This window comes from Triticum urartu, chromosome 1, assembly GCF_003073215.2.
Source record: "Triticum urartu cultivar G1812 chromosome 1, Tu2.1, whole genome shotgun sequence".
NCBI classification, from domain to species: domain Eukaryota; kingdom Viridiplantae; phylum Streptophyta; class Magnoliopsida; order Poales; family Poaceae; genus Triticum; species Triticum urartu.
This window is the reverse complement of record NC_053022.1, coordinates 26,464,304-26,483,322: the sequence shown is the minus strand read 5'-3', so window position 1 is coordinate 26,483,322 and position 19,019 is coordinate 26,464,304. Positions and strand designations below refer to the sequence as shown.

General features: G+C 38.9%; 1 long non-coding RNA gene across 1 annotated transcript; it reads right to left on the bottom strand.

Annotated features, from left to right (window-relative positions):
• Nucleotides 1-15,404: 15,404 nt before the first annotated feature.
• Nucleotides 15,405-15,884, bottom strand: LOC125544818. Its single transcript, XR_007299729.1, has 3 exons — nucleotides 15,780-15,884; nucleotides 15,588-15,660; nucleotides 15,405-15,436 (listed from the first exon to the last, which is right to left on the bottom strand). It is a non-coding gene; the product is annotated as an uncharacterized LOC125544818 (long non-coding RNA).
• Between the last annotated feature and the right edge of the window lie 3,135 nt (nucleotides 15,885-19,019).

Here is a 19,019-nt window from a genome sequence, read left to right as displayed (position 1 = left end):
AAAAGACTTGTCATGCTTAATGTCATGCTTAAATTATAAGTTGAAGAAAATGAAGCAAATGTCATGCTTAATTACAAAAAAAAGACTTGTCGTTGTGACTTACTGTATCCACTTCGAAGTTCTCGTCCAGCTTGATGCTGAAGCGCCTATCATCATCTAGGAAGATTCCGTCGCACAGGCCGCGCTCATCTTCGCAGTATTTGCAAATACCGAAATCCTTTTCGTCGTCAGACATTTCCTATGTTCATAGTTAAAACATTAATTGAAAATCGATCGAAGACAACTACCAGGATACTCAACACACAAATCCGGGGCACTCGATATTTCCTACATCTTCTGGCACAAGTCATGCCAAAATTCATGGAAAATTCCGGCATGACCTTTGCTAAAATAGGAAATATCGAGCGCCCGAAATTTGCCGGAACGGAAATGAATCAACACTCCGGCAAAACATAGGCCACTCGGAGGTGTAACCTGCAAACATGACCGACCACTTGGGCAAGCACATATCCTATTTGAGCAACACAAGATATACATTTCAAAATATCTTATAGGACTCAAATTAGCAAGCATTCAATAAGCAAAAGTAAATCATCTCATGCATCCATACATCGTCGAATATTATCACTAATACATCCCGAATAGTGTCATACATATAACATCACTAATATAACTAAAACCCTAGCACACGACGGGTATCGGCGCGGGCGGTGGACACCCACAGAGAAGGAACCATCACGGGATCATAGCTCCAGTGAGATCCCTGGAGAACCTGCCAGGTATTGGAGAACCTGTGCTCCAACGCAACCAAGTAGCGACGGACGTGCGCGTCCTCCTCACTGACACGGTGACGCACCACCTCCACGGGGTCCTCGAGCCTCTGGACCGTCACTGGCCCACGCGACCGCCACCAAAGAAGGTTCGGGTCAACGACAGGCTGGCTCCTCACCAACTTGTGCCCCCCGGTAGGTAGCGCCTCCCAGTACCACCCCGGCGGAGCCCAGTCCCGGACATGGCCCATCTGGTCAAGCAGGTGTCGTCCTCCCCCGACTCGACAACGAGGATGCGGGATAGGCATCGTCCACATCGATGCGGGAAAATTTGCTTTAACTAAAAAAATAGCAACAAGTTCTTACTAACTAGTTCTATTAATTCAACTAGTTCTTATTAAAAATAAACTTACTATAAATAAAAATAAACTAGTACCTAATTAGTACCTAGTTCTTACTAACTAATTAGTACCTAGAAACTACTACCCTAATTACCATCTAATTTGATGAAGCTAGGGGTGGAAAGTGGTAGCGGATATTCCAATTATCCAGCTATAAAGTGAAATAAGTGGTCAAATTTTACTCGTTTTAGGATTCATATTAGAAATCTGATTCGTTTCCACCCTTACATGAACCCTAACTCATTTGAGCCGCATCCGCATCCGATTCGTTTCCACCCTTACATGAACCCTAACTCATTTGAGCCGCATCCACATCCGATTCGTTTCCACCCTTACATGAACCCTAACTAATTTGATGCAACTAAAATATAAAGAAACCCTAGGCAGAGGTAGGGGAGAGGGAGGAGCAGACGTGCTCACCTCGGGTGCCTGCGACGAGGGAGGGGCAGGCAGCGTTGAGGTCTGGGTCGAGGCTCGGGCACGCGGCGGATGGCGGCGTCGAGGTCGGGGTCGGGGGCGGTGTTGAGGTCGGGGGCGAGGGCGGCGTTGAATCTGGGGTCGGGGGCGGCGTAGAGGGTGTGCGGAGAGCACGCGGCGGCCGACGGGCGACAGCCGCGGTGAGAATGGAGAGCTGGATTTGGGGGAAGTGGTCGTGGGGAAGGACGAACGCCATGGTTAAGTCAGAAGTAGCAGTAGCGCGTTCCAGAAAGCACGCTACTGCTACGTTAGCTACAGCGCGTTCTGGGATACACGCTACTGCTACTCTTTTCTCTTTTTCCCCCTTTTTCATTTAGTTTTCTTCACATTTTGTTTTTTTTCCTTTCACCTTATTCTATTTATTTCATTTTCAATTACCTTTCTATGTGCTTTCCATTTAATTTTATATCCTTTAGCAGTAGCGAGTTTAGATTAAAACGCGCTGCTACAAAGAAAGTAGCGGTAGCGCGGTTCGATATAGGTCGCTACTACTATGTGTAACCTATCGGCTAAGCCGTGGGAATTTTAGTAGTAACGTGTTTAGAACAAGACGCGCTACTGCTAAAACTTTATCTACAGCGCGGTTTGCACAGGCGCGCTACTGCTACTTAGCACCAGCGTGCTTCTTTGACCCGCGCTGCTGCTAAAGTTCTGTGTATAAGGTTTTCCCTAGTAGTGTGGGATCACTTGATCGCTCAGTACATCTTGTACGCTTTGTGTGTTGATCAACTTGATTCACTCTTGACTTAATCTTGATTAACCTTGAATCTTTCCAATTCTCTTCATTTGGATGATGTCTTGAAGGTAGACATGAATGATCACACATTCTTCTTCTTCTTCAAGGCATGCTTGCAATAAGCTCAACACTCACATGGCCAATCTTTGGATAATTCCTTGAATAGCACCTTGGTCGACACAAACTCTCCTTGAAACCAACACATGTACTCCAAGAAAAGCCTATGGACAAAACCTTCAAATATAACTCAAGGCAACCATTAGTCCATAGAGATTGTCGTCAATTACCAAAACCAAACATGGGGGCACCGCATGTTCTTTCAGTGGGCATTGGTACCGGTTGGTGCCACGAACCGGTATGAATGCCCGCCTATGGTCCCGGTTGGTGGCACGAACTGGGACCATAGGCCTTGTGCTGGCATGGTGCGGTGGGAAGTTTAGTCCCACCTCGCTAGTTGGGAGGGGCTCGGGGTGGTTTATAAGCTTTGCTGCCGCCACCCTCTCGAGCTCCTCTCTATTGTAGGCTTAATTATGGGCCTAATCTCTACTTTGCCATGCATGTTGGGCCTATTGGGCCTTCTGCGGGACTGAATCCTGGCCCATTGTAGGATTTCTAGTCGTATTCAGGCCGTGGAGGTCCAGTAGGTGGCATTTTTTCAATATTTTTCTTTTTATTTTTTTATTTCTACTTAAAACTAAATATTTATAGTTTTTTAGTGATTTCTTTTTGCTTTTAGGTCACAAAAATTATAAACTTTCTGTTAGTGCCATTAGTTTTAAAATTTGAATTTTTCTAAATGTATGTGAATCACTAGTTTTATGAATAAATTTACTATAAAAATAGATTTTTGAGTGATTCTTTTTCCTGATATTTAATATTAATGTGTTTTATAAATTCTTTTTGCTATTAATGTGTTGAACAAAAAATACTTGGTTAATATAAGTTGCATAAATTTTATATAATTTTAGTTTCAAAAATACTAGAGGTTTATAAAAGCTTTTTAGTTGATTCCTTTTGCTATTATAGTTCTATAAAAGCTTTTTAGTTGATTCTTTTTGCTATTGAAGAATATTATAGTTTTATTTTAGTTCATCATAACAGAATATTTTAATTGATTTTAGTTTTTTAGTTGATCATAACAAATATTATAGTTTTATGCATTTTATTATTTTTCATGCATTTACTGCTTTTTTGAGCTATAAGACCCGGAAATTGAAAAGGATTTCAAATGAACTCCGATAAGGTTGCAAATTGGCATGGTATCATCATTTCACACGGAAACTCGTCTGTTACAACATGCATTTCATTTCTTCATATGTAACTGCAGTGATATTCTAGATCAAAGGCATCATCATAATAGTTGTAGAGAGAAAGTCTTCACTTTTTCTTTGCTTGTGTCGTTTGCTTATTGCGCCGTAACCATGGATAATCTTCATCATTTATTAGGATACTTAGGTCAGCCTTGACTTTGGATGGAGGAATTCTAGGAAACTTTTCATAATCTTCAGCCATGTCTGTCTTGCCCTCCACTCCCACGATGTCCCTTTTTTCTGAAAGAACTATGTGGCGCTTTGGCTCATAGTATGATGTATTCGCTTCCTTATCTTTTCTTTTTCTCGGTTTGGTAGACATGTCCTTCACATAGATAACCTGTGTCACATCATTGGCTAGGACGAACGGTCTGTCAGTGTACCCAAGATTGTTCAGATCCATTGTTGTCATTCCGTACTGTGGGTCTACCTGTACCCCGCCTCCTGATAGATTGACCCATTTGCACTTAAACAAAGGGACCTTAAAATCATGTCCGTAGTCAAGTTCCCATATGTCCACTATGTAACCATAATATGTGTCCTTTCCCCTCTCGGTTGCTGCATCAAAGCGGACACCGCTATTTTGGTTCGTGCTCTTTTGATCTTGGGTGATCGTGTAAAATGTATTCCCATTTATCTCGTATCCTTTGTAAGTCAATACAGTCGAAGATGGTCCCCTAGACAACGAGTACAGCTCATCACAAACAGTGTTGTCACCTCTGAGACGTGTTTCCAACCAACTGCTGAAAGTCCTGATGTGTTCACATGTAATCCAGTCGTCGCACTACTCCGGGTGTTTGGAGCGCAGACTGTTCCTGTATTCATCGACATACGGGGTCACCAAGGTAGAGTTCTGTAGAACTGTGTAGTGTGCTTGAGACCAAGAATATCCATCCCTGCATATTATTCAGTCCCCTCCAAGCGTGCCTTTTCCAGTCAGTCTCCCCTCATACCGCGATTTAAGGAGACCTATCTTCTTAAGGCCAGGAATGAAGTCAACACAAAACAAATGACATCCTCTGTTTGATGGCCCATGGAGATGCTTCCTTCTGGCCTAGCGCGGTTACGGACATATTTCTTTAGGACTCCCATGAACCTCTCAAAGGGGTACATATTGTGTAGAAATACGGGGCCCAGAATGACAATCTCGTCAACTAGATGAACTAGGACATGCGTCATGATATTGAAGAAGGATGGTGGGAACACCAGCTCGAAACTGACAAGACATTGTGCCACATCACTCCTTAGCCTTGGTATGATTTCTGGATCGATCACCTTCTGAGAGATTGCATTGAGGAATGCACATAGCTTCGTAATGGCTAATCGGATGTTTTCCGGTAGAAGCCCCCTCAATGCAATCGGAAGCAGTTGCATCATAATCACGTGGCAGTCATGAGACTTTAGGTTCTAGAACTTTTTCTCTGGCATATTTATTATTTTCTCTATATTCGACAAGAAGCCAGTCGGGACCTTCATACTAAGCAGGAATTCAAAGAAGATTTCCTTCTCTTCTTTGGTAAGAGCATAGCTGGCAGGACCTTCATACTGCTTTTGGAGGCATGCCGTCTTTTTCGTGCAAATGTTGCAGGTCCTCCCGTGCCTCAGTTGTATCTTTTGTCTTCCCATACACGCCCAAGAAGCCTAGCAGGTTCACGCAAAGGTTCTTCGTCACGTGCATCACGTCGATCGAAGAGCGGACCTCTAAGTCTTTCCAGTAGGGTAGGTCCCAAAATATAGATTTCTTCTTCCACATGGGTGCGTGTCCCTCGGCGTCATTCGGAAGAGCTAGTCCGCCGGGACCCTTTCCAAAGATTACGTGTAAATCATTGACCATAGCAAGTACGTGATCACCGGTACGCATGGCGGGCTTCTTCCGGTGATCTGCCTCGCCTTTGAAATGCTTGCCTTTCTTTCGACATTGATGGTTGGTCGGAAGAAATCGACGATGGCCCAGGTACACATTCTTCCTGGATTTGTCCAGGTATATACTTTCGGTGTCAGCTAAACAGTGTGTGCATGCATGGTATCCCTTGTTTGTCTGTCCTGAAAGGTTACTGAGAGTGGGCCAATCGTTGATGGTTACAAACAGCAACACATGTAGGTTAAATTCCTCCTGTCTGTGCTCATCCCACGCACGTACACCGTTTCTATTGCATAGCTGTAAAAGTTCTTCAACTAATGGTCTTAGGTACACATCAATGTCGTTGTCGGGTTGCTTAAGGCCTTGGATGAGAATTGGTATCATAATGTACTTCCGCTTCATGCACATCCAAGGAGGAAGGTTATACATACATAGAGTCACGGGCCAGGTGTTGTGATTACTGCTCTGCTCCCCGAAAGGATTAACGTCATCCGCGCTTAAAGCAAACCATACGTTCCTTGGGTCACCTGCAAACTCAGCCCAGTACTTTCTCTCGATTTTTCTCCACTGCAACCCGTCAGCGGGTGCTCTCAACTTCCTGTCATTCTTATGGTCCTCACTGTGCCATCGCATCAACTTGGCATGCTCTTTGTTTCTGAACAGTCATTTCAACCGTGGTATTATAGGATCATACCACATCACCTTCGCAGGAACCCTCTTCCTGCGGGGCTCGCCGTCAACATCACCAGGGTCATCTCGTCTGATCTTATACCGCAATGCACCGCATACCGGGCATGCGTTCACATCCTTGTGCGCACCGCGGTAGAGGATGCAGTCATTAGGGCATGGATGTATCTTCTGCACCTCCAATCCTAGAGGGCATACGACCTTCTTTGCTGCGTACGTACTGTCGGGCAATTCGTTATCCTTTGGAAGCTTCTTCTTCCATATTTTCAGTAGCTTCTCAAATCCTTTGTCAGGCACATCATTCTCTACCTTCCACTGCAGCAATTCCAGTATGGTACCGAGCTTTGTATTGTCACCTTTGCAATTGGGGTACAACCCTTTTTTGTGATCCTCTGACATGCGATCGAACTTCAGCTTCTCCTTTTGACTTTCGCATTGCGTCCTTGCATCGACAATGACCCGCCGGAGATCATCATCATCGGGCACATCGTCTGGTTCCTCTTGATCTTCAGCAGCTTCCCCCGTTGCAGCATCATCGGGCACATTGTCTGGTTCCTCTTGATCTTCAGCAGCTCCCCCCGTTGCAGCATCACCGTATTCAGGGGGCACATAGTTGTCATCGTCCTCTTCTTCTTTGTCGTCTTCCATCATAACCCTTATTTCTCCGTGCCTCGTCCAAACATTATAGTGTGGCATGAAACCCTTGTAAAGCAGGTGGGTGTGCAGGATTTTCCGGTTAGAGTAAGACATCGTATTCACCCATTTAGGGCATGGACAACACATAAAACCATTCTGCTTGTTTGCCTCAGCCACTTCGAGAAATTCATGCACGCCCTTAATGTACTCGGAGGTGTGTCTGTCACCGTACAACCATTGCCGGTTCATCTGCGTGCATTATATATAATTATGTGTGTCAAAAGTAAGAAATTCAGACAAGTATCTATCTAAAGTAAGAAAATCAGAAAGAAAATAAGAACAAGAGGCTCACCATGATGGTGCCGGCGACGAGATCGGCGCGGGCGATCGACGGCGGTGAAAAACGGGGACGGGGCGTGACGGACCGCTAAATCTAGACAAATCTCGGGAAAAATGGAGCTCCGAGGTCGAGCTTCGAGAGGAGAAAGCTTAACTAGTGTCGCTCGGGCATTTCATCGAACACCTCATGTGCATAGGAGGTGAGCTAGAGCACCCAAATGCCCTCCCCTCGCTGGCCAGAAAAAACAGAGCATTGTGGAGTGCTCTGCCGCGGCGACGGGTATATAGGCAACTTATTTGTCCCGGTTCGTCGCACGAACCGATACAAACGCCCCCCTTCTGTCCTGGTTCTAGGCACGAACCGGTACCAATGGCTGTGGGCCAGGAACGCGGCCCATTGGTCCCGGTTCATGCCTAGAACCAGTACAAATGGATCCAGACGAACCGGGACCAATGCCCACGAGGCCCCGGCCGGCCTCCTGGGCTCATGAACCGGGACTAATGCCCCCCATGGGTCCCGATTCGTGAAGAACCGGGACTAATGGGCTGGCCAGGCCCGAACCAAAGCCCTGTTTTCTACTAGTGAGGATGTCCCCGGCGGTGAGGCCTGAGAGGAGGAGTGAGCGGCCGAAGCCGGGAGATCGCCGAAGAGATCCTCAAACGCCATGGCAACTGATACCAAGCTAGACGAGAGAAAGGCATTGAATTGTCAATCAATTATGCCGTGAGAGTACAGATACATATACAGGCACCCGCTCCCCTTGTCTCCCGTAACGGAAGGCACGCAGGCCGAAGAGGAGGGGAAGGTGCGATCCTGAAGACCAGGAGAGTTACAACAGTGATACAAATATACAGATAAGGTACAGTGCACGTCACGCTAACACGGCCAGACACAATGGGCAGGATTAGTGCACGCAATGTTCTTGTAACTTTTCCTCCTGACACTCCCGAGCAACAAAACAAATTCTATGTGTACCACAAATCTCCCTTTATGCAATAATATCTTTAAATGGTCTAAACACATGCAATAAGAAAAATCAACACAAACAATATAAAATAATAATGTGTGCAACAACGGAGGTAAAATTACAAATGAACTCAATCCTTCACAACAGACGCCAAAAATGATTGCAACATATCTCTCGTGTGTATGCGCACGTGGGGACGAAGGGGGTATTATTTATTTCCATGTTTGTAATTAATGTTTTATGCATGCCTAGGAGCCATAAGTTCCTGTATGTGAATCCAGATTCAATACAATACACCATCCGAGCCAACCTGGTAAATTATGTTTATATCGTGTTGTTCCTGATACAGGAAGCTTACACCTTCACGGCACGAACATGTAATAGTAGGTTCACATGTGCCCAGCCACAGCTACAACAACATGTAACTGTAAACTTTGGCTCGCGGACAATATTTCCTTAATCATCACATATCATGGTATTTCTTGATGATTCAATTCATTTATTTTCTACTATATATGTTCATGCCTCCAGATGATTATGGGTTCAATACAAGTAAGCTAATATTATACGCAGCATGGCAACAAGGTCCTTCTGGAACCAAGACTCTACAGAAGATGAACCAAATGGTGAGACCACGGAGCAGCCACCTGCCATGCTAATTCTTAATATTATTTTTCTTCTGCTGATGTTTCATTTTTTTTCTCCAGACAATATATAACCCAAGCCTCCTTTATTAGTGCATAACTTTATTTAGGATTTTTTAAATTAAGAAGTCTTTGAAGAATCCAATATATCCCATTTACTTCTTACGGTTGCTTATAGAATATAGGTTGATCATTAGTAAGCTTCACAGGACAACCACCTTATAGAATATAGGTTGATCATTAGTAAGCTTCACAGGACAACCACTATCTTATTTCACAAATTTAGGTAAATGTCAGTAATTTAAAAAGGACACACTTCTTGACGACACCTTACGGGTGGCCATTGTGACGATAGGATTCCACTTCCAAGTATCTGTTGCCCACTACTTTGTCATTAATCTCAGCGCCCACGAAGCAACTATTAAAATAGAAATAAGATTATTAACGGGGTCACAATTTCTTTACCACTCCTTCTGTTACCAATTTCTAACTCACTGGCATCTAACTGTGAAATATATATATTCTGTAACTGTAATATTTTCCATCTTTGTTCAGGCTTTGGAGTTATATATCGAAATTGTGAAAACACTCATATATTAAACAAGAAAAATATATGTTCTGAAGGTGGTTTCAAAACCAAATTCTATATCCAGGTTGACAACTCATGGCATTAGACATTTATGGCGTCATACTTTTTTCCTTCCTACTACTTTAAATCCAATTCTCAGCGCAACTTGGTACTGACGAAATTCCAAAACAACATGGTTTTGGAAGCTATAGTTTTAGGACAACTCATGATAATCCGTTTCCATCATTGACAAACCCTGCTATAAAAGGCATTGTGGATCTAATTTTAGTAATCAGAACAAAGGTACTATAGGTATGTGATTCTACCATGCATTCAGCTCTTGGCCTATAGTTAAACCCAAATGATAAGTGCCACAGGATCCCTTCAACCCAAATGATAAGTGCCACATGTGTCGCACGAAGCACTCCAGACCTGGCATTTCTTACAACTAAAGTTATCATCCAAAAAGAAAAAAACAAACCCAAAAGAATCTGAAACTTGTTATCCGAAATGGAAGTTGTCATGCTTGACAAATAAAGTTAACATCCTCGCATCACTAAACTTTTCATGAAAAATGTTTGGAGTTGCCTTGTATTTGTGCCACATGTGTGACACTTATCAAGATCATAATTAAAATATATGTCATTGTAGGTTATTTTTTGAAGTTGTGTTTTGTTTGATGTGTATTTGAGTATGGCACCTCCTGTTAGTATGCCAACTATTAGTGGCGTCCTTTCTCTCAGAGATTGTGCATACTACACATACTTAAATGTCTCTTTGTGATTTAAGTTATATAATAACCTTTACATTCCTGAAAAGGCATATCAATATAGTTAGCTGCTTTAGGCATATACAGTCCCAAATGATAAGTGTCACATGTGTGGCATGAAGCACTTCGGCTCTGACTTTTTTTACAACTTAAGTTGCCATTCGATAAGAAAAAAATAAATCAAAAATATAAAACTTGCCATCCGAAAAGATAGTTTTCATGATTGACAACTAAAGTTCCCATTCTCACTTCACTAATCTTGCCAGAAAAAATGTTCGGAATTGCCATGTGTTTGTGCCCCACGTGTGGCACTTATCAGGGTCCTATATTCGTCAAAATTATACAACCCATGCGATACAGTGACATAAAGATCAATTAGACATCAAATACTTCAAACAATGTACGAGTATACCACTACATTACCTTGCTGATTATGGTTATTATATTTATTATAAATCATAATAATATGTTGTTACTAATATTATTGTTATAAAAATAATAATTATTGAAGAAAAAATTACTAGCTCTATAATTTTTGTGTAAAGGCAATTTGAATCATCATGTAATTAGTACTCCCTCTGTCCCAAATTACTTGTCGTTAGAAATGGACAAAAATGGATGTATCTAGAACTAAAATATGTCTAGATACATCCATTTTTACAGCAAGTAATTTCGAACGAAGGGAGTACAAGACTAAGTTATTGCTCACGCATGTGCGCGGGCCACTGTGTTTGTTATAATAAAATAAGCATATATGCAAACATTTGGATTCATAGTATTCCATCAATAAAATAAGGGAACCGCGACACTAGTAATTACAAGGCGAGTTGAGAGAGATAACAAAAGATTGGGTGAGTGGATGTGCAATCTCACCACCCGAGTTAAACTTATCACCCAGGCAATGTAGAAACAAGGAAAATATTTAAAATATTAAATATTACTAAATTAATACTATACTGTAGAAAATGATAATGACAATTTCTTTCTTCTTTGCAGGTAAATGGCAATTATTATTATCTATAGAAAACATAGAAACATAGTCGCTGGAGACATTTCCTCTATCCTCTAATATTTTACAAGTAAATATTTTCCATATATAACTAAAATACTTAGTAGGTTGTAAAATTAATACATTTTTTAGGTAAAAATTAATACTATATCCTTGGTATGAGAGCCCTGTGAAGTTGGGAAGTGTTAGATGTGTTGTCATCTTATTTCCCACCCTGTCCTATAAAACTACCACCTAGCATAAGCATCCAAAATCACTCGCCCATCGATCACGTAGATTGCCACATATCATCACTCAGCTACTGATCATCGAAGACGAGGTACAATCTAACCAATTACAAGATGGGCAAGAAACTGTTGTTCATGGCCATCCTTCTCATCCGTAAGTGTTCGATAAGAGCCAACTAGTGAATCTTCGATGAATTTTGTTCAAATCTCGTTCTTCATATGTGCAGTGGGGGCGGCGACAACAGCGGTGCGGGGCGAGCTGGTGTGCGACGTGCTGAGGGCAGAGTGCATGGTCAAGTGCTGGCAAGGGACGGGCAAGTGCATGCGATGCTGCCAGGCCCTGGGCTACGTCCATGGCCGCTGCAATCTCGTCCGCGGCGACGTCTGCTACTGCTGCAACGACGACGGCGCACCTCCCTCCTCGCCTGCACAAGAGCGACACGGCCGGCTACCATAGATCCTCCTCCTTCTCCTCACTTTTATTTATGTATGATGGATGGAGCGAACTGACTCGTGGACGTCGACTGTGGTCAAGTTCTCAACAAATGGATCTGGTCTGTCTTTTAACATTATGCAAATTTAGAATTGTGTGACATTAACTTTATTTTTAGAAATGTCGCATAATTTTTTTGTTGAGCTGGAAGAGAGAACCAAGAAATTAGATGTCCCCTTCTACAACTCTCATTTTCAATTTTGTGGTCAACCTCATTTCAGTCTTCCAACGTGCTCACCCCTGATATCTTGTGATTGGGGGGAGTGGGAGGGGGTAGGTGGGGAGGTTTGCATCAGTGCCAACACTATGTGGTTCTCACTAGGGTTTTGCATGCGCGGAGAGTCAAAGAGTTAGAAATAGTTCACCTCTCACCCTTCTCCTCCTCCTCCCCCGCCTCTCTATTTTCAGATGTAATGGGGTAAAGAGAAAAAGTTTGAAATGGGAGAAACCAAACACTGAGCAAAACCCAAAATAAAATTAACCAAATTTTGTGTTTTTCCTGTTGGTAACACAAAATTGTGTTTCTGGTCAGCTACCAAATTACCATTTTTTGAGAGAATGCCGAATTAGCATTTGTTAATTCAATTCTAAGCCAAGGTTAACCAAAAAATCAAAGTACTATCACTGCCATAATGTTAAAGCCCATTGATTTGATAAAGGCCAAAGTCCTGAAAGCCCATGGAAAATTAGATCTTTTGCCCCACTTTACTTCCCACTTAGATAATCTCCCCCCCCCCCCCCCGAGAGGCTGCCGGGTGGGGTCGGGGCCACTGGTCATTGAGACAACCTTGGGGCAAATCATCTAACCCCTTGTAAAGTGGGGCAAATCATCTAATCTCCCGAAAGCCCACATGCCGCACTCCATGAATTATCTCTAATGGCATACCCTAGTTCCCCAACAAGCCCCCTATATGACGCTTATTGAGACAAAGCGCTCAGCAATGGGAGCCCCTATTTGTCGACCTGCACGGCAGGAAACACACACCCCTGCCTCCCCGCACATGCTTTTTGGGTCTTTGGAGTATCTTTTCGAGCAGAGATTGATACCGCAAAGAAAGTGTTTTCAAGAGATTTTATTGTAATTTTAGTCATCGGAGTTACTCCCTCCGTTTTTTTACTCTGCATATAAGATTTGTTTGAAGTCAAACTAAGCAAAGTTTGACCAAATTCATATAAAAAATATCAACATCTATAATACTAAAATTATACAACATGAAAATTAATTTCATAATGCATCTAATGATATTAGTTTTATATTGTGAGTATTGATATTTTTAATATAAACTTAGTCAAACTTTATAAAGTTTGATTTTGACCAAATGTTATATGCAGACTAAGAAAACAAAGGAGTACTTCGTATTTTCTTGAATCTTACGTCCAAATTAGTGTACCTGTAATTATTGTGAGTACGAATAAAATTACAGATATTTCTAAAAAAAACTGTGCCCCGTATTTATCGGCCTACGTGGTAAATACGGACTGTCCTGAGCAATCGCACAAGATGCCCTCCATTAGGCCGGCCCACGTAGTGAACACTGTCATAACGAGCGCTCTTGCAAAAAATTTCTCTTTTCTTAGTTTCCTCCTGTTTTTTACAGGCTTTCCAAGAAAATAACATCAAGTATTTTTATCAAAAAATGTAATTTATTTTGCAAATTTCAGAACAATGTATAAAATGATTATGAAGAAATTTTCATAATACAATATTGTTTTTGAAAAATCTGAACTTTTGAAGTATATGAAAAAAATGATAGAATTGCGACAGATGTTTTTGCGAAATTGAGAACACGTTTTGAAAAATTGCGATTTTTTTGGAAAAATGGAAATAAAGGAAAAATGATACAAACGGTTGAAAAGGCAAACCGGATAAAACCTGAAAAGGAACCTTCCCGTGTAGAAGGTTCCCAAAACAGTAAAAAAAATCAGACAAGAAGGTATGTACTAAATGGTTCATTCCCGTGCGGTCATTTCCGGACACTTTGTCGCAATGCGCAACATATAAAAACTCGAAGGGCCGCAATGAGCAACATATAGGAAGTCGGCCTGCACCTTTTTTTAGGTAAAATCGCCCCACACATGAGTGGGCGCTCGCCCATGCTCACACAAGGTAGGCTATAGTCCAATATGGGTTCTGGGTTCTGATTGTTGGTGTAGCTAACTAACATTTTTCTTAAAGAAAATAAGCTGCCTACAGTTGGACGCTGCATTTCTACACCAGGTCCAGATACTCTCGGGTGTGAATAGTAATTCGTTTAAAATAGAAGAAAAGTTCAAAAAATTCTGATTTTTTTGTGGTGCAAGATGGCCGAATGTGTGATGCCCCTGCTAAATTTGGTGGAGTTTGAACATTCGAAGAGCCCATGACAAAAAAACATTTTTGGGCATATGAGTAAGTTTGAAAAAAAATGCAATGTTCATAGCCGAAATGGTCTCTTTTGGCATGAGCTCCTCGGATGTTGTTTGCCCACATATTTTTGCACACACCTGGCGCACTCAAGCATCTTGCATGCGGAAAATTTCAGACTTTTTTGTATTTTTTACTATTTTTTTTTATTTATTGTTCATCAGGAAAATTAAGAAATTAAGAAATTTTAATATACTTTTTGATAACATTTGTACATTCAAAAAAAATGTTCATATATTTTTAGAGTATTTTTTCCAAAAATATCCATGCATTCAAAATATATTGATGAACCTTTATTTAGTTTCGTGCAAATATCATTTTTTAGAAAAACGTTTATGACAAAAAAAGTAGATGGGCAACAGCAAAAACATCTCCTAAGGCGCCGGTTCGGTCTCCTGGCGCCCACTGAGGTGCCCGTACTGGGCTTTTGATTGGAAGCCCATTTTACTCGTTATGTCGGTATCTGGTTCGCTACCCTGTTTTTGTGCTTCGCTGTCCTGTTTTCTCCTCTACTGTTTCTGTGCTTCGTTGCCCTTCTGTTTCGCTGTTTCTTTTTCGTTGTTGTTTGTTTATTAGAAATTCCTTTCATTTGGTTGTAGCTTTTTTTCTAACGTCAGCGAGCACTCCTATTTTTCTTTGTAAAAAAAAGTTTTTTTGTCTCGTCTTTTAGATAAAGAAATTGAATTTTCTTATTAAATATTTTGAAAGAAAAGTAACCAGATTTTGCTCGTGCCTTGTTTTGGAGAAGTAATTATTAAGCGAAAATTGACTATTTTTAGTATAGTTAAGGTAATTAAACAGAGAAGGAAGCACTGAATGTTTAGTACAACAGAACAAAAAATAAATATTTCAGACTTATTTTGAACAAATGACCCCCTCAACATTTTCTTCATTCGAGTAGCACGAGAAGGAAATTAGTTCTCATTTGGTAGAGAAAAAAGTAAAATGGAGAAAAATGTTTATGTGATCAAAATGTGGTCATCTTGTATCTTGAACATGGTTTAAGCTGAATATTGATTCACCTGAATAACTAACGTGATTTTGTTGGAAAGCTTTGACCAATGGTAGTTGAACTTCACTGTTGGAACAAGTCGCTATTTCGTACAGAAAAATTTCTCTTAAGGCCTGTAGGTCATGCTGCAAAAAAATAAAAAGAAAGTAATTGTATTAGACACTCTCATTCTTTTTTTGAAAAAAATGTACGTTGAGTTTTATTTATTTGGATATCAAGCATGTACTTTTTTAAATCAACAAATTATTTACATGGGCAGCTTGAAAAAGAACTTACAGTTGTGAATCCTGGCACTCCCATCCCCCGGTATGTTTTTAGAATTTGCAGGAGGAATATGCCGGTGTCGTACCTGAGTGATAAGAAAGAGAATTTACTAGGAGTTAGGAGTGCGCAAAAATATTACAAAGTGAAAAAAATTAATTTGAAGTACAGTGCACAGAAAAAAATGATTCTTTCTTTCTTTTCTACCTGAAATGAGTCTGGGGTACTGGAACAAAACGGTAGTCAAATTCTTTTATGTTGAATGCGATGCAATTTGGGTATGTTTTCGCAAACAGACTCTTGAAGTTGAATGTAACAGTGCTGATAATTGTAGTGAATTTGTTGTTTCCAGATCCATCATGATTCATTATATCAAAGAACTTGCCACTGTCAAAGTTAGCAGTGATTACAATCCACTGTTTGTCATTGAAGCAAGGCAGATGAACCTGTTAGAAAAAAAAGAAGAAGGTACAGACATATTAGTAGAAATTGAAGAGTGGAACATAAAAATTTGGTGTTTAGTTTTCTTTTTAGAATGATTTGCTCGAAAAGATAGTTTCATACGAAGTTTGTATTCTGTAAACTGAACCCAACAGTTGCTTCGCTTAACATGCCTGCGCATATTGGATCTGAATGGTTTAGTAAGGGTCTCATTAGAAGTTCCTGATGAAAAATGAAAAAATGAGAGTAAGTTTGTATGAATGTGTAGACAAAATAGGAATAATCACCAAATTAGTAGTTACACAAAAAAAGTACATTAATTACTCATGTCTTCTTTGTGTGATGAAAAACCAAGATATGATAGAAGAAGAAAAATTACCATGTTTTCTATGCCGACGATATGGACAATAGGTTCGTTGCTTGGTATTAGACCCTGCCTTCCCCGATTGAGTAGATCTGTGTTGAGCATTTTAGAATAGCAATCCAAAGTGTGTGGGTTCATCCAGCCGCCTGGCCTCATTGAAACAGTCAAAGTTTTTTGATCGACCCACACGTTATCTATTTGGAATATCCTTTGGCTGTATAGAATAGAGTAAGTAATTTCAGGGTTGGTAGTAATGAAGCATGGTGGTGAAAATTAGTAAACAGAAAAAGAATACATAACCATGTACAAAACTAATTTTTTTTGAATTTTTTGTTAACTATAATTTTGAAACTAGTGAACTAAATTTGAATTAAGTCATCTATATTTGAAATCACATGATTTTTTTTAAAACAAGGGAACTAGTCAACTAGATTTTGAATCAAAGTGAACTAAAAATCATTTTGATTGTAGCGAAACTAAAAATTAAAAACTATTGAATTAAAATTTGAATCGAATCCAAGTGAAGAAAAATTGGATTGTAGTGAACTAAAATTATGTTAAACTAAAAAAAGTTTGAATTCAGTGAACTAAAAAAATGCCGAAGTGAACTAATTTTTTTTAATTTTTAGTTAACTAAAATTTTGAAACTAGTGAAATAAATTTGAATTAAGTCATTTATATTTGAAATCAGATGATTTTTTTAAAACAAGGAAACTAGTCAACTACTCCCTCTGTTCTGAATTATTTGTCTTAGATTTGTCTAGATACGGAGGTATCTAGCACTAAAATGAGCCTAGATACATCCGTATCTAGACAAATCCAAGACAAGTAATTCGGAACGGAGGGAGTAGATTTGAATCAAAGTGAACTAAAAATCTTTTTGATTGTAGTGAACTAAAATTTGAAAACTATTGAACTAAATTTGAATCGAATCCAAGTGAACTAAAAATTTTGGATTGTAGTGAACTAAAATTATGTTGAACAAAAAAAGTTTGAATTCAGTGAACTAAAATAAATAAATCCGAAGTGAACTAATATTTTTGGATTTTTAGTAAACTAAAATTTTGAAACTAGTGAACTAAATTTGAATTAAGTAATCTATATTTGAAATCAGATGATTTTTTTTAAAACAAGGAAACTAGTCAACTAGATTTGAATCAAAAGTGAACTAAAAAATCTTTTTGATTGTAGGGAACTAAAATTTGAAAACTATTAAACTAAATTTGAATTGAATCCAAGTGAACTAAAAGTTTTGGATTGTAGTGAACTAAAATTATGTTGAACTAAAAAAGTTTGAATTCAGTGAACTAAATAAAATGAATCCGAAGTGAACTATTTTTTTGGATTTTTAGTAAACTAAAATTTTGAAACTAGTGAACTAAATTTGAATTAAGTCATCTATATTTGAAATCACATGATTTTTTAAAGGGAACTAGTCAACTAGATTTGAATCAAAGTGAACTAAAAATCTTTTTGATTGTAGTGAACTAAAATTTGAAAACTATTGAAGTAAATTTGAGTCGAATCCAAGTGAACTCTAAAAATTGGTTTGTAGTGAACTAAAAAAAGTTTGAATTCATTAAACTAAAAAAATTAATCCGAAGTGAACTAATTTTTTTCGATTTTTAGTTAACTAAAAATTTGAAACAAGTGAACTAAATTTGAAAAAAGTGAATTGTATTTGAAATCACATGATTTTTTAACGGAACTAGTGAACTAGATTTTGAATTACATTTAGTTGGGATTTGATCAATAATAAATGTATTTCAGAAATAAAACAAAAAAAGTCAACTAGATTTGAATCGAAGTGAACTAAAAATCTTTTTGATTGTAGTGATCTAAAATTTGAAAACTATTGAACTAAATTTGAATCGAATCCAAGTGAACTTAGAAAAATTTGGATTGTAGTGAACTAAAAATTATGATGAACTAAAAAAGTTTGAATTCAGTGAACTAAAAAAATCTGAAGTGAACTATTTTTTTCGATTTTTAGTTAACTAAAAATTTGAAACAAGTGAACTAAATTTGAAATAAGTGAACTGTATTTGAAATCAGATGATTTTTTTAAACGGAACTAGTGAACTAGATTTTGAATTACATCTAGTTGGGATTTGAACAATAATAAAATGTATTTCACTAAATAAAACGAAAAAATAGTGAGCTATATTTGAATGAAATTTAACTAAAAAATCATTTTGATTGTTGTGAACTAAAATTTGAAAACTATTGAACTAAATTTGAATCGAATCCAAGTGAACTAAAAAATTTGGATTGTAGTGAACTAAAAATTATGATGAACTAAAAAAAGTTTGAATTCAGTGAACTAAACAAAATGAATCCGAAGTGAACTAAGTTTTTTTGTATTTTTAGTTAACTAAAATTTTGAAACTGGTGAACTAAATTTGCATTAAGTCATTTATATTCGAAATCAGATGATTTTTTTAAAAGGAACTAGTCAACTAGATTTGAATCAAAAGTGAACTAAAAATCTTTTTGATTGTAGTGAACTAAATTTGAAAACTATTGAACTAAATTTGAGTCGAATCCAAGTGAACTTAAAAAATTTGGATTGTAGTGAACTAAAAATTATGATGAACTAAAAAAAGTTTGAATTCAGTGAACTAAAAAAATGAATCTGAAGT